This window comes from Phalacrocorax aristotelis, unplaced genomic scaffold, assembly GCF_949628215.1.
Source record: "Phalacrocorax aristotelis unplaced genomic scaffold, bGulAri2.1 scaffold_119, whole genome shotgun sequence".
NCBI lineage: Eukaryota > Metazoa > Chordata > Aves > Suliformes > Phalacrocoracidae > Phalacrocorax > Phalacrocorax aristotelis.
The window spans coordinates 134,826-151,452 of NW_027441177.1; the positions used below are offsets into that span (position 1 = coordinate 134,826).

General features: G+C 50.5%; 1 long non-coding RNA gene across 1 annotated transcript; it reads left to right on the top strand.

The window, feature by feature from the left end:
* Nucleotides 1–15,003: 15,003 nt before the first annotated feature.
* LOC142050994 (uncharacterized) lies at nt 15,004–15,934 on the top strand. The gene is made up of 3 exons (XR_012658245.1): nt 15,004–15,129; nt 15,217–15,398; nt 15,874–15,934. It is a non-coding gene; the product is annotated as an uncharacterized LOC142050994 (long non-coding RNA).
* Nucleotides 15,935–16,627: the final 693 nt, after the last annotated feature.

Below are 16,627 nucleotides of genomic sequence, written 5' to 3' on the forward strand. Positions count from 1 at the left end.
AAACCCCTTTGCTTTTAGAAAGGGCAGCACCCAAGGCACTCTCAGTCAACTCTGGACTCCCTCGTGCACGTAGAGGCTCACTCTCGCACGGAGGGAGGCTGAGGCTGACGGGCGTCATTCTTTCACTCAGCCAGATGTGGAAGCTAAAGTGATCTCAGGGAAGCGTTAGTTACTTGGTGGTCAGAGAAGGGACACCATTGCCTGACACTGCTCGGGTCACATTGTCTAAGGAAAGAGGACAAAGAGTGGGAAGAAGCCAAAGAAGAAGAAATGGAAGAAAAACTATGCTCTGTTGAGAAAAAACAGCATCCACTTTGTTGAACAGCAGGGAAAGATCACAATTATAGAGCTTTCTGAATTACTATTAATGACTGGTTCAGTGACATTTTCCCCAGAAATACAGCCCCCAACAGCCCTGATCCCGTATCTGATGCAGACCACAGATTTCATTTCCCTTTACGTGAAAAAACCCAAACCCAAGACACATCAGCGTTTGACACTAGAGCCACTTTACCCAGCTGCCTCCTATGGTTATTCTCCAACACGACTATTCCTGCATGCAGGAGCTGCAGTCCCTCTCCAACGCAGCAAAGCTAGCAAAAGCTCCTCAGGTCACTCCTGAAAGTGTGCTCTGTTGCACACTGCTTGGCGTACCTGGACAGACGGGCGCAGGCGCTGAGTGTCTCAGGGCAGAGCACACACGCAGCCGTCCTGACAGAGGCAGAGCCCAGCAAAGACAACGTTCCCAGTGCTCCCACAGCGCTGGCCCCTCGCAGCACCGGTTCCAGAGTCACGGAGTCACAAGGGAGAGAAAGGCCTTCCGGAATCCCTGGGGGCAGCTGGTCCAGCCCCTGCGCAGGCAGGGTCACCCAGAGCAGGCTGCCCAGGGCCAGGGCCCGGCGGCTGCTGAACCCCCAGTGCTCAAACACACCCCTTGCAAACAGCCGCCCGACGAGGGGAACTGCGGAAACGTTGGCAGCCCACGCGACAGGCCCAGGGGTTTGGGGACTCGCTCCGACCAACTGAAGTATCCTCTCCTCCACACCAGTAAAACACCACCACACCAGCAGGGGCTTGTCACCATTCTTCCTCCAAAGCTCTGTCCGACGGCTCACTAGGCAGAAGACACAAAGTTAAGGGAAGCCTGATTAAGTTCGTTTCACTGCCTTAAACCAGCAAACCCCAGGCATGTGGATGCAGGAAAACGAGCTGAAGCAGGCAGGGAATGAGGAGCCGCCCTCAGCAGAGCAGGACACGGCACCGTGTGCCCAAACACAGGTGACAGCTGCCAGCCAAGGCTGACACAGCCACCCTGACTGACGGGCCTAAGGCGGCACTTGAACCACCGCGCTCAGCCCCACACCCCAGACGGGGGGTCAGCGGTGCCGACAGGATTAAGTCCTGACTGACTCCCGACAACAGACGCTGACGCTGACTGGCGCCAGCCAGCTGAGTCCGGGCAGGTGATGCTGGCCGACTGATGCTGGCCGACTCACTCTGGCCAACTGACGCACGGCTCGGGTCCTCCTTCTGCCCTCGCACCTGGGCATCACCCCTGATGGAGCTGGGCGGGCAGAGGGGTCCCTGGCGCTGCCACTCATACCTGTCGGGCAGAGCTCGGGAAGCTGGAGAGGCCCCTGACTAGTAGAGGCGCTACTTAGCGACACGGAGCCGCTACTTAACAGCAGCTGAAACATCAGTGTGCCCTCAGCACTATGCCAGCGACGCTGAAGGGCATTAACTCTATCCCAGCTACAACCAGCACAGCTCTGAAGTTTTTAACCACCTCTCCCGTGGAGAAGAGTGTGGATGAAATGCCCAGCTCCCCGTTGGCTGCAGACCACAGGAAGGCACCAGAGATGGCTCTATAATTTTGTGTGAGGGAAAGGGCTGCGGACAAACCAAACGCGTTTGATATCTAATACTGTAATCACCTGCGCAGTTAGGCTCTCTTCTCAAACTCCTCCTTCCACCTGTCAAGAGGATTTAACTACATACGTAAAAAGGGAAAAAAGCTTCCTGCCTTTTTTCCCTTTAAGTGAGACAAGTCCTTTCCTATTCAGGCTCTGCTTAAGTCTTAAATAGAACTGGTGACAAAGTAATTCCCTGATCTCCTCTTTCTGCTTTCAGAAGATCAGATGTGATGTTTTGAAGTAACAACCATGGGAGCTGCACTTACATCCGTCACAGGAACTGCTTCCACAGCAGGCACTAACAGCGGCATCGGACATTGTATCTTCACAAATGAGACACAACAACTCATCTGGACTAGGATCACCAGAGCAGGATGAGGAGGAAGAAGAGGGCGATGGCTCCTCTGGCAAAAAGGGAGGCTTTTCCTTCTTTCCTCGCACAGAAGCTTCCCTGGAGGGGGAGAGGGCCTGGTGGGAGAGAAAAGTTTAAAGATGGGTCAAAGAAAACTCTTCCAAGCTTTGGATTTTATCAAAGGAAGAGAACAGGTGGAATTCTTCTCAGTCCACATTTGCCTTCTAAAACATAGGCCTTCAGATTAAACTACTCTTCTAGAGCCACAACACCAGAAGAGGGAGGGGGGAACAATTTTCCTGCTGCAGAACTCTCCCTTTCCTTTGATCAAGCAAGAAATTAGCTCAGACCAGAAAAATAACTTTTTGACAGCGAGAAATCAGGTGAAATGAATCCCACCTCTCCTTTGCCAGACGGCAAACGTACATTGCAGGCGCAGCACCAAGTTAGTCTCCGGTCAAGTTAGTCTCTGAGTGATTACATTTTAGAAAGGGAAGGAGCCTGTGTTACAGCTTCTCCAGAAGGAGATCCATGGCAGCAAAACAGAAGTGCTACCAAGTGCAGTTTAAAACAGCCGCTCCTCTCAGCACACAGGAGTGTTTTCTTAATTTACAGCAACAGGAAAAGTTCTGTCTCTTCCACACACGGGAGTTCATAGAAGTCAGAGGGGGAGGACATCTCAGTCCAGCGGCAATTTCTTACGTTTTGCAAGGAGCCTTTGCAACATCAAACAGAACCAAAACGACCTCTCAAAGAGAACAACTCCGCTACAAACACCACCAAAATGCTTTGCAGAAATACACGTTCTTAGCACAGCACAGGTTTAACCAGCTTCCAGGGGCATGAACACGGGGACCACCCTACTGCGACGTTAGACAGTATCACAGATTTTAAGATTAAGACGCAGTGACAGTGCTTCCTCCCCCGTAACTGCAGGCGCTGGCCAGTTCGGTTGCATTGCCACTCACACTTGTGCGCGTGGTTTCTCTTGTTCACTGCTCGGTCAGTCCAATTCATTCCATACTTACGCAGGAAGAGCTGGCATCGCGTATTTGCCACTGCTTGTCAGCACAGCACCCTTTGGGTTGGGATCTTTCACCTCCACCATGGAACTCCACGGAATTCCTGTGCTCTTTCTATCTCTGGGAACAGGCTCAGAAGTTTTGTCCTGCTAAGAAAAGAGGTGCAGACTTATCTCGTCTGAAGAACCACGTTTAAAATGACATTTCCATGAGTATTTGAAGCAGCAAAAGCCTCTCATCCTCTCATTTTACCCAGCATAAGTGTTGCTCAACTAAAATACTCCTTTGCCTCAGTGAATAGAGCCGGGATGTTCCAAAGGCTTGGGCAGGGTTTTGAACTCACTCGACATTCTTTGGCTTAGCTTCAGGTTCCCTAAGGGCGAAACACCCCTCAGCTCACCATCCACTCAGAGAAGGGGCACAAACCCGCTCCTCCTCCAAAGCGCAGTGCAGTGAGAGCTTAATTCCCTGCTCTGGATCCGTCCCTGGGGAAACTCCTATTCGCCACCTGGGTACGAAGGTTGGATTCATGCCTCACGCACACACCTTCAGTGAGTAACGTTCAATGGCATGAATACTCAGCCAGAGGCTTGGGCAATTAAAACACGCAACTATTCAATAGGTGGGGTCAGCAGCAACAGCTTGGTTTTATACGAAATACTAAAAACCGTGAACCGTCATTAAAGGACTTGAAAACTGAAAAAATTTCCAGCAATATTGAAATACATAAAAATATGCAAGCAAGCTCTCAGAGGGCGATTGATGGACTTATTTAACATCTATGACCTGGAAAAAAGAGCGTTTCACGTTTATAACTCCAGGTGTCCCTTGAATCCTGAAGGGCTTTGCAACACTGCCTTAGAACCTCTCGATTTCAGTTTTACTGAAATAAACTCAGCAGTGTTTCTTGAGAGCTCAGGCTCAAGTGCAGCTTTACCAAAAGGAAAAAGGGTAACTGTCCTCTTTCTCCTTTTCCAGCCTATTGAATTATATCATGCCCCCAGCCCCAGCTAAGCTTACGCTAGGAAAACATTATCAGAGAGACACGTGACTCACTGCTTATCGTCTCCTCAGTTGTTCAAAAGCGCAGAATCAAATCTCACAGTCGGCACGGAGGGACGGACCGCGCGGAGGGACGGACCCCGTGGAAGGAGGGACCGCGCGGAGGGAGGGACCGTGTGGAAGGAGGGACCGCGCGGAGGGACGGACCGCCCCAGACCCGCGGCGGTAGGTATTACAACACTCTGGTGTCGCTCTCGTTTTCTCTCTCCCCCCTTTCTCCCTTTTTTCTCTCTTTCTCTGCTTTTCTCTCGCGTCTCCATCGCTGGCCAAATGAAGGGACTTGGCACTTTGATTCCGTTTTGAGTCTTAGTTCTGTTCCCGAGAATGTAGAAGGAACGTGGCCACGGCAACACGTTGGAGTCAGTCAGAAGTTAAGCCCAGCCGCCCCCAACCTCCCAGAATTCCCTGAGGTCGGTTGGAAAGCAAGGGGGTTTAACCTCTGCCAAATTGTTCAGCCCGACAGTGGATCGTGACAGACTGGTAGGAGTGTTACGGAAAAACGCGGTAAAATCAGAAACAACTCTTTAACAGCAATTTAGTATTAAAGAGCAGGCATTCTTTATTCACAGCGCCGGATGCACGCGGGATCGCTGCTCCTAACGTGCGTACCTTACGCACCTTTCCCGTACAATTTATAGATCAAAAATTCACATATTCATAGATATTCATTATTGTCCTTTCTACCGATTGGTACAAACTTGCTCGTTCCGTATGTAAATTACTGCGCAGACTCAGTTATCCTCTTTGTTGTTCTCTTTTGAGTAGGTGGTATTACTTGGGTCGGTGGTGGTCCGTGAGTCGGTGGTCGCGATCTCCCCCTGTCGGAATTACCTTTTACCTACTTGGCTCTTAATCTTGGCAGTCCTGGCCAGTTTTCTCAGTCCGCTACACGAAACCACATTTTGTCATCCTTTTCTGACAGAAGCACATTGTCTATTGTTTCGTTCACATTAATGATTACCGAGGGACTAAAACGCAGATCAAAGAATACACTGATTGGTATACTCCATGTCCCCAGACTTAACGTCCAGTTGGATAAGGCTGTACAAGAAGTATAGCAACATCTATGGTTGGTTAATTTGATCGCTCTGGTTACAGGAGCAGCAACAAAGAGGCGGCTTTAGCAGTTTTTCTCCAGCAGGCATGCCCTGCTGCAAGGTCTGGCCTATCGGCCCAAGGACTGGACTAGAAGCAAATAAAGAGGAAGCCATCAGCTGCTTCCGTTTGCAAGAAATACCAAGTCAACAATTGCTAAGTTCTTCCTGTTCATATCTCAGGGTCCTTTAGAGAGCTTGACATCTCCGCGTGATTCCCGCGAGGCTTCGGCTACCACGCGGGCTGTGCCCCACAGCCTCGCAGTTAAATTCCCCTTCCTGCGCTGTAGCTGCTTTGTGCAGTGGCCATAAGCTGCTCTGTTCCTCCTGCGTTTTGCTGGCGAGACGGCTGTACGAGGGCGATGCTGGCGGCACACACCGGCTACGGGGCTGCTCCAGTCCTCCTCTACACCCTTCCCTGTTCCCTCTTGCTCCTTCTAGCAAGAGGTTGTAAAAGTAGCAAGTCACTTGAGCAACTCTTCTCTAGCATGCAAGTCCTGTCAAACCAGTAACATGATACACCTTAAAGTCTCTGTTCCTTTATGGATTATAGAGCTGAGACAGAACACCAGCAACACCACCATCACCACCCCCAGCCACGGCAAAAAAGATGACATTTCTTTACAGCCAGCCACCAGATGAGCCGGTAACAGGAGTGTGTGCCACTGGGTCGCTGAGGCCAGCAGGGACTGGGGTCCATTTCTGAGCAACGCTGTCCTGTATAGAACCGAACCGGTTCCTGCTTTTCAAAAGCTTTCAATATTAGACATGAATGAACTGGTCAGTAAGATACCTAAAACAGAGGTTTTCAAAAAAGAGGATTTCAAAAACATTATTTTAGCAAATGGATTCATGAGCAGAGGGACCACAGAGACCTTTCACGCTTCTACAAAAGCAGGTCTTATATAAAGATCACAAGCAAAACGAGCTGAAATTAAAAATGCAAAAAAAAAAAGAAATAAGGGAAAGAAAATGGATTGGGGGGCAGTGAAGACAAAGTATTGTCTAATCCTTTTGTTATTTAGCTGTATAATTATTGATTGTGCTGACAGGTCGCTGACAGTTTTTGGGGGGTGTGCCTGGGTCTGCTGGTTGCTGCCAATTTTGGGGGAAACTTGAGGATTTGGGGGTGTTGCTGTGTCAGGTGCATGCTGCTAGGTCTGGTGGATGCAGCCAGGTGTGGGGTGCGTCTGGATTTAGGGTTTGTTCCTGGACTGGGGCAATGCTACCAGGTCTAAGGGTTATTTTGGGTTTGGCGGCTGCCGCTGGGTTGACGGCAGCCTCTGTTCCAGTGGACACAAACCCTGTCCCTGCAGCAGCGCCAGCAGTGCGTCTCGTAAGGCGCTGGGCACTGCTGTGGTCACGCTGCGCTCTCTGGCTGGTTGTTTCAGCAGGTCGGCTGCACGGCTGGCCTCCCTTGAGAGGCGCTGGGGTGCCACCCTCAGGTGGATTTCACTTGCTGTGTTTGAGGTGAAACTGTGTCCCTCATGTTCAGAGCGCTTTAGGATAGCTTAGGAGAGCTCCAAAGGACATGGCTGTCTACGTGAATGGTTTCTCCAGAGTGGGGGGCTGGGTGTTGCACAGCGTTTCTAAGCCGGGGGTGAGTATGGGTCAAAGAGTCCAGCGGCCTCTGGCCTCCTCCTGGCTCGCAGAAGCAGCAAGCTCCTTGGAGCTGTATTGCGCTTCTGTCCAATATACTGTTCGAAAGGAAGGTTCTGGGGCATGATGGAACTCGGGGAGCCACAGGGAAGAGGAGGTGGCACAGCGCACTGTCCTAGCCCTTCTGGCTTTCAATCCCCGTGGGCATTTGTGACCCTCAGGTTACCCCCCTCCCCCTGGGAACATCTGCTCCTTCTCTGAGTGGCAGCCTAGACTCGCTGAGTAGGCAAGCGTGGCGTGCTACCTAGGTGCAGCTTCTTGTCTGCTCCTTGCGCTCGTCTTGCTTTGACTGCGTAGCTGAAATAAACCCGTGCTTCACCGACTGAAGTTAAGTCTTCCCACAGTGTGTGAGGCGCTCTGGTTTCTCCACCCCCGTGTTTCTCTTGGGCCTGAAGTAGGAACCTGAGGAGCAGGGAAGGCTCCTGGGACAGTTCACTTTCCGGGCAGTGCTGAATCGCAGTCAGACCTTGCAGCTGAAGGTACGGGGACAGAGAGGGAGGAGAACTGTAGGAGAGGAGGAGAAATGCGCTTGGCTGGGGAGAAGCTTCCCTGCCAAAGGGCTATAGGCAGCCCTGTCCTTGAGCGTGTGCCACGCTGGCCTTTCTTCTGCTTTAACTTCCGAACAGCGTGTGCCTGGAGAGCTGTTCTTTTTCTCTTTCCTTTTGGGTTTAAGCTTCAGTGCCTACAACCACCGCAGCTGAAGCTAAAACCACCTTGAGTGTCTGGACTGCAAGTGGCTACAAGTGGCCACATCCCGTAGAACGCACTACTCCTGGCCTGCTGGTGAAAGACTCAAAATCCTGGCCTTTCTGAGGCCTCTGTTGCTGCTGGTAGCGAGCAGTGACAGGGAGGCCATTCTGCTTCAGTGCCTTTCTAGAGAAGGCAACGAGACATTATACTAACAGCACTGGGTCTTGTGACTGTGGAAGCAGGCTAGAAGACCTTGCCAAACTGTTTGCTGAAGCTTCTGGGAGCTGCTTCTTCCTTTACTCTTCTTGCAGCCAAATGAGGTAGAACAGGATCACACTGTCTTGACCACGAGAGGTGCAAGGACCTCGCAGGGCAGCCGGAAGGAAGATGTTGACCGAGGCCGTCACCGCGGCACTGCTCTGTCGGTAGTCAAATGCTAGAGAGGAAAAGGCAGCTCCGAAGAGGGGGGGACGGTTCTGGGCCGGTGGGTTATGGGTAGCCGTAGTCATTGGCTATGTCCATGCTGGCCTCCCTCTGCACACAAACGTGCAGCTGCCCGGTGACACCTGCAGGGCCGCCCGCTCCCGCTCCTCCTGGGCCAGCGCCTTCACACGCTCCCGCTGGGGCCGCTGCTCGGGTGTGATGGGCACCGACTGCTCCTGCTCCTCCAGCGGGGTGGGCGCAGCCGTGAGCCCCCCCAGGGCCCGAAGGACAGCGGGGAGTCGTTGGGAGGTTGTGGCGGCATGTGCAGCTGCTGCGGCAGCCCCTCCCATGGGGTTTGGCCTCTGTGGGCGACAAGCACAGCCCGCTCGGCTGCTGGGGTTTGGCGGCAGACCTGGTGCGTGCCTTGCTGCTCGATGGTGCCGCCGGTGCCGTGTCCTTCTTGCCGTCAGCAGGGGCTTGAGGCATCCAGTGCTGCGCTGGGTCTTAGGGCTGCCATCAAGGAATTGGGTTCCGGGTTGGGTGGTTGGGGCATCAGCCCCACCACCTTCACTGTGTGCCCCAGCAGGTGGAAACTGTGGCTGGAGTTGAGCAAGGGCACCCTCAGGACGATGCGGAGCGTCCTCAGCGCCGGGTGGGGATGCTGCTCCTGGGGACTCTGGTTCCAGGCTGCGGTGGGGATGCCGGCAGCGGCGCAGGGTCAAGGCGGTGGGATCAGAGGTGGCACCCAGTGGGCCTAGGACTGGCCCCATCAGGGTGGGCAGAGGGGACTCCCGTGTCTCACTGGAGCGGTGAGCGCGTCTGCCCTGCCTTGCCCCTGCGCCCACTGCTCCGCGGCTTCCTCCTGGGCTGGGGCCTCCTGGGGCCTCCCCGGGGTGCTGCAGGGGCGTGCGGCCCAGTGCTGCCGGGAGCTGCGGGGCCCGGCTGGGCCCTGACACCGGCTGTGCTGGCACCTGGCAATGCTGTGTGTTCCCTGGAACGTATCGCAGCCCCCGGGCAGCGGGGGGCCGTAGCTTCCAGCATGGGTCTGTGGGACTGGAGCAGTTGAGGGTCACAAGGCTGGGGTGGGGCGTGGGGTGGGAGTCCCAGAGCAGCAGTTCAAGGCCTCCGTGCTGTGGTGTCTGGGTGGGCCGCTGCATTAAACCTTTCTTCTCCGCCCCATGAAGAGCCTTTGCCTTCTGGCTTCCTCTCGGGTCCTACGTCGCTTGGCAGGCACGTTGGTGGTATTGGATGCTCTGCGCTTGCTGCTTCCCACCCGCAGCCCGCTGCCACCTGCACTGCCCTGTCGCCGTCCAGCTTTCCCTTGGCCTGCTTGCCGCCCGCTTCTCCCCATTGGGGCCCCTCTTGGCAGGACACAACGCCCGGCGGCAGCAGCAGGTGGGTCAGACCCATCCGAGGCTGCCTCCGCAGCGCCGTCTCCGCCAGCTTGTGCAGACGGAGCAGCCCATAAGTTGAATACCGGCGATCCTTTGGCCTCCTTGCAAAATGCACCCCAGTGACAACAGGGAGCTTTACATCAACAGCAACGTGTCACAGGACAGGAACACAGAGGAGTGAGCATCACAAGGTATCCTTTTCTTTATACATTGTTTTTTCCCCACAGAGGTGGGCAAAAATGACCCAACCCCTGAGCCCCAAGGTTTCCTCCTCTCCCATATCAAGCATTTGCTCTGTGGCTTTGTGCCTTAAAAGAGGGGCTGGTACCCTGAAAGTGAAGGTTTGGAACTGAAAACTGAGGCTTTGAGGGTGAAAAGAGGGATTTGAGCCCTGGAAGTGAGGATTTGGGTGTTAAGAATGAGGCTTTGAGCTTTAAAACAAGGGTTTGGACCCTGAAAGTGAGGTTTGCAGTCCTAACTATAAGGCTTTGAGACTAAAAGAGGGGTTTGGGTGCTATAAAGAGAGTCTTTGGGACCTTAAAATGAGGCTTTGAGCATTAAAAGAAGGGTTTGAATAATCAAAGGGAGGGTTTGGAATTTAAAAATGAGATTTAGTCCATGAAAATGAGGAGTTTGGACCCTAACAGTGAGACTTTGGGACCTCTGAATGAGGCTTTGTGCCTTAAAAGTGGGGTTTGCACCTTGAAAGTGAAGGTTTGGAACATAAAACTGAGAGCTAAAAGAGGGATTTGAACCCTGAAAGTGCAGCTTTGGCTGCTAAAAATAAGGCTTTGAGCTTAAAAAGCGGGATTTGGACCCTGAAAGTGAGGTTTGCGGTCCTAACTATAAGGCTTTGCTGTTACAGGTGAAGTTTTTGGTGCTTTAAAGGGGGGGTTTGGGACCTAAAATGAGGGTTTGTCCCTTAAAAGTAGGGGTTTTGACCCTAAAAGTGAAGGTTTGGAATTTAAAAATGAGGCTTTGAACCTTAAGGGAGGGGTTTGTACCCTGAAAGTGAAGGTTTGGAACCTAAAACTGAGGCTTTTAGCCTTAAAAGAGGGGTTTGAACCCTGAAACTCACAGTTTGGAGCAAAAAATGTGAGGGTTTGGGACGTAAAAAGGAGGCAATGAGTATTAAAATAGGGGTTTGGACACTGAACGTGAGTCTTTGGGTGTTACAAATGAGGCTTTGACTGTTAAATGAGGGCTTTGGTTCCTAGAAGTGAGGGTTTGGGTGTTAACAATGAGGCTTTGAGCCATAATAAAGGGGTTTGGACCCTGAAAGGGAGGGTTTGGGACGTAAAAATGATGCTTTGAGCCTTAAACGACAGATTTAGACCCTAAACGTGAGGCTTTGCAACATACAAATGAGGCTTTGACAGTAAAAAAGACAGGTTTGGACCCTGACAGTGAGGGTTTGGAACTGAAAACTGAGGCTTTGAGAGTTAAAAGAGGGATTTGAACCCTGAAAGTGAGGATTTGAGTGTTAAGAATGAGGCTTTGAGCCTTAAAACAGGGGTTTGGACTCTGAAACTCATGGTTTGGAACGAAAAAATGACTGTTTGAGCATTAGAAGACCAGATTCGATGCTAGAAGTGAGGGTTTGGGACCTAAAAATGAGGGTTTGTCCCTTAAAAGTAGGTGTTTGGACCCTAAAACTGAAGATCTGGAATTTAAAACTGAGGCTTTGTTCCTTAACAGAGGGGTTTGGACCCTGAAAGTGGGGGTTTCGTACCTGAAGATGAGGCTTTTAGCCTTAAACGAGGGATTTGGACTCTAAAACGTGAGGCTTTGGAAAGAAAAAATGATGGTTTGTGCCTTAAAGGACCAGAGTTGATGCTAAAAGTGAGGGTTTGGGACCGAAAGAGGAGGCACTGAGCATTAAAAGAGGGGTTTCGATGATGAAAGTGTGGCTTTGGGTGTTAAAACTGAGGCTTTGAGTGTAAAAATGGGGCTTTGGACCCTGAAAGTGAGGGTTTGGCTCTTACAAATGAGGCTTTGAGCTTTAAAACAGGGGTTTAAACCCTAAAAGTGAGGTTTGCGGTCCTAACTATAAAGCTTTGAGGTTAAAAGAGGGGTCTGGGTGCTATAAAGTGAGTGTTTGGGACCTGAAAATGAGGCTTTGAGCATTAAAAGAAGGGTTTGGACAATGAAAGGGAGAGTTTGGTATTTAAAAATGAGGGTTACTCCATGAAATGGAGGGGTTTGGATCCCCAAAGTGAGGGTTTGGGATCTAAAACTGAGGCTTTGAGCCTAAAAGACAGGATTGGACCCTAACAGTGAAGGTTTGGGACCCCTGAATGAGCCTTGTGTTTTAAAAGTGGGGTTTGGACCCTGAAAGTGAAGGTTTGGAACTGAAAACTGAGGCTTTGAGAGTCAAGAGAGTGATTTGAGCCCTGAGAGTGAGGGTTTGGCTGTTAAAAATGATGGTTTGTCCCTAAAAAGGAGGGGTTTGGACCCTGAAAGTGAGGTTTTGGGTGTTAAAAATGAGGCTTTGAGCCTTAAAAGAGGGGTTGCGACCTTGAAAGTGAGGGTTTGGGACTGAAAGCTGAGGCTTTGAGTGTTGAAAGACAGGCTTGGGACATAAAACCCTCCCTTTTAGCATCGAATCCAGCATATTAATGCTCAAACCTTCATTTTTTAGTTCCAAACCGTGCATTTTAGAGTCCAAAGCCCTTGTTTAAGGCTCAAAGCCTCATTTTTATGTGCCACACCCTCATTTTCAGGGTCCAAACCCCTCTAGTAAGGAATAAAGCCTCATTTTTAGGTGCCAAACCCTCACTTTTCAGGTCCAAACCTGTCTTTTTTAGGGTCAAACCCTCATTCTTAGGTCCCAAGCCCTCACTTTTAGGGTTCAAACCCCAGTTTTAAAGCTCAAAGCCTCAGTTTTACCACCCAAAGCCTCACTTGCAGGGTCCAAACCCCTGTTTTAAAGCTCACAGCCTCAGTTTTACCACCCAAGGCCTCATTTTTAGGGTCGAAACCCCTCTTTTAATGCTCAGTGCCTACTTTTAAAGCCCCAAACCCTCACTTTTAGCATCCAAACCCTCACTTTCAGGTGCCAAAACCTCATTTTTAATGATCAAAACCCTCCTTTCACCCGCAAAGCCTCAGTTTTAGGTCCCAAACCCACACTTTTAGGGTCCAAACCTGTCTTTTAGGTTCAAAGCCTCAGCTTTAGGTCTCACAGCCTCACCTTCAGGGTCCAAACCCCTCTTTTAATGCTCAGTACCTCCTTTTTAGGCCCCAAACCGTGCCCTTTTAGCATCAAATCCAGTCTCTTAATGCTCAAACCATCATTTTCTCATTACAAACCATGCGTTTTAGAGTCCAAAGCCCTTGTTTAAGCTCAAAGCCTCATTTTTAACAGCCAAACCCTCACTTTCACAGTCCAAACCTGTCTTTTAAGTTCAAAGCCTCAGTTTTAGGTCCCAAACCCTCACTTTCAGGTGCCGAACCCCTCTTCTAATGCTGAAATCCTTATTTTAAGTCCCAAACCCTCATTTTTGGTGTTCCAAACCCGTTTTAAGGCTAAAAGCTTCCCCTTTTAGGTGCCAAACCCTCACTTTCAGGGTCCAAACCCCTCTATTAAAGAATAAAACCTCATTTTTAGGTGCCAAAGACTCACTTTAAAGCACCCAAACCCCTTTTTTAACAGGAAAGCATCATTTTTAACACCCAAACCCTCACGTTCAGCTTCTAAACCCCTCTTCCTCTTCCTCCCCAGCACGCTGGGCACGCGACGTCCTGAAAGCGCGGCACGGTGTGGGCCAGCTGCAGGGGCCCTGCTTTTATAGGTCCCGAGCAACAGCGAGGTGGCTCTTGGCAGCAGGAGCCCATTGTGGTGTTGATTGTGCCTGTGGGTGACGCGTGTGGCCAAATATGGGGGGTTTGGGCGCGGGGGGGCGGTGGCCTCAGAGATGGCCAGATGTGGGAGAAGGAGGAGGGTGGTGGGGCTGAGGGCTGAGTAATACCCATGTGTCGTAGGGTAGAGCATTTGACCAAGTGCTGTATTTGGAAAGACAGTATTTCAGTCAATGCTTGCTTAGCAAATGGTGGTCTCAGAGGTTCCACACAATCCTGCTGGAGTTTCTGTAGGTCTCAAAGTAGTTTGCTGACTCTGTAGGGATTTGTGATCCTAAACGCCTTGCCCACGTGCATGCCATGTCCGCCGGGTTGTTTTGCTGTTGGCTGCACTTGGTGAAGGCAGGGAGGCATATTTCACCCTTTAGTCCCTGAGGAGGTGAGAGGAGGAGCTGGCAGGAGCTGACGTGGTTTGAGAGAAGAGTGTGACTCAGTAAGAAGTTCTCATGGCTACTCCTGAGGGATGGGCTTTCACTCTAGCGGTGTGTGCCTATAGATAATGCCTCGCAAGAGAGCTTTGGCTGCTGGAAGGCCGTGACTCCTCTAACTTCATCAGTTCTGTGATCAAGTCATGGAACAAAGCGCTTTGCATGCCTATGTATGGCATTATTTCAGATCTCCCTTTCTAGCTAAATACGTAGGTTTGTGAAGAAACCGGGATGGTGCAGGGAATTCTGCAAAACACATTTAGAACCAATATTGTGAGGGAAATGCTCAGTTTTGAAAATGTGCAAAGCTTTTACGGCCAAACTTACCCGTTACGGTTTGACACTCAGTTCTCTTGCGTGTCAGCTGTAGTTTCTCTTTGCCATCAGATTAAGCGCCTGGGAGAGATACAGTACAATATGCAGGTTCTAGTAGACATAGACATTCTTTCCTACTGAGGTGTAATGTCTGCTTTTCTCTCAGAATGACCCTTCTCTCTCCTGTGATTTTTTCCGCAGCGTTTGGCATCCTGTGTTGAAAAGTACAGGTTGGATCTGACGGGCGGAGCCTTTCCCTTGAGAGGGCAGGGCAGCAAGACCAAACTACTCAGCTGTCAGGCTGTAGAAACCTTTCCCAACTGCATTGACAGAGAAGACAGCGTTGATGAAGGTTTGTTCCTGATGCCCGTGTTTGGTGATTCTAAACGAAATGGCTTTGGAATCTGAGCAATGAATGCTGTTCCGTACCCACAGCCTGAAAGTCTTCAGTATCTGTGTAGGCTAACTTGTTGGGCTTGTTTTATTTCTTTTTTTCCTAAACCTCTTGATCAACTCTTACTCTATAGAAAACTTGATTAGCTAATAATTGTGTATTTGATTTGGCTTAGGATGGATACAATCTGAACTTGAAAAGGGGGGCAGCATGACTGAAACCTATCACAGAGGTGATGCTATGGTGTAAATGTTTAAAATGATTCTTAGCAAAGTGTTGTGTTTCATGAGTGGTGTAACAGAATGAAGCCAAAATAGAAAGTGGTGTTTTAAAAATATCAGATATGTTGGTTTTTATACCAATAAGAAACAATGTCTTGCCTTTTCCAGTCATATCTCCTGACACCAGTGTCTCAGTCTTCAGCTGGCAAGTGAATACACGCGGCCAGGGAAAACCATCTACTTATTTGGGTGTATTTGACTTTGACTGCTGGTATCAGGCTCAAAAGCCAGGCTCACTAAGGTAGGTTTTTATGAAGCTGGTTTCAGTATCCCTCCCCATAATTCATTGGAAAGTCGGCGTTTAGCTTCTGCACTTGTTTTCTTTCAGGCCAGAAGAATCCCTTCAGGACTGCCCCTATTTTGCACTGTGGTCACTGGACGCTGTAACAAGCACGACTGCTCCAAACCTCCTTCTGGATGTTGTGGTGCAGGAGCGCAGCCTAAGCTGGAGAGTTCCTCCTTCTTATCCACAACCTGAGCTGTGTTTTCACCCAAGCACCTATAATTTTGGTAGGTATTACACGGCTTTGAATAGTGATAAGCTTAAACCGAGCTCAAATGCCATTTATTGGTTCTCCTGTTCACTGTTTGTCACGCAAAAAACCCAACCAAACCGAAACACCCCAACCCCCCACCCACCCAACTCTGGTGACGTTGTACTGACCAAGTGTGTGCTGTTGTGACACCTGCCTGACAGGCGGCTGGGTCTGGGGGTTGGGTGCTTCTGTAACGCAGCCCGTGAGGTGGTGCTGGTGATCAAATGAAATGACTCTGGGCTGAAGCTCAAAGCGCAGCACCTCGATAGCCCCGGAGGGAAAATCTCTACACTCAGTCATCGTTTTTCTAAAAGAGGTTGTAAGTGATGTGATGAAGAAAATGGGTACTTGGTTGTACCTTTCCAGAGGTTGTGATGAAAAAAATGTAAACTGGTGCCACCATCATGGTGAGAGTATGGAATGTTGTCCAACGTTCATTGTCTCTGCAGATGGCACGTGCTTGCTGAGCTCTGGTGTTGTTCATGTGACGTGCAGCGGCTTCCAGAAGGAGGTGAGCTTTTACTGTATCTTTATGGAGAATGTCAAGAGATGGACCTTTCCTAAGCTTTCCATGGCGCTGCTTTTGGTGTCAGGGACCATTTTATGCTCTTCCTGCCCATCCACACGTGTAACTGCAACTGTATCCTGCCAGTTTTATGCAAATGGTGATGTTTTAGGTCTCCTCTTGGGACTGTAAACCCACCGTTGTCTCCCGTTGAAGCACGATCAGGGACTGAATGTCTAGAAAGGAAGAGAGCGCTGCTCTAGGAGCAGGAAGAGAAAGTCGGGGAAAGCTGTTCCTTCTCTCTCATCAATGAGTGCAACTGCCTGCGTGGTCCTGAGTTCGGGTTTTGATCCCTGATTACCTTGGAAAAGAGGACAGAACGGAGAAAAGGAAGCATCGTTCCCTCAGAACAACCTTCCCCCCCCATCAGTCTCTCAAAGCATTAGGTTCCGTGCAGGACCTGACGATGGGGGTGTCTCACTCGGATGCGAGTGTCTGCGAACATCCGCTTGCGGGACTATACCTGATCATTTGCTTCCAAGGCAGTGAGCTGCAGCAAACAATTGCTGTTGGCAGCTCTACCCGATGACTTCCCTGTATTTTCCCTTCATCGGTCGGCTTTGCTGCAGCCTCTCAAAGCAGATCTTCACCCCTGTAGCCTTTGCCTTGTGCTACAGGTGCCCAATTGACTCCTCTGG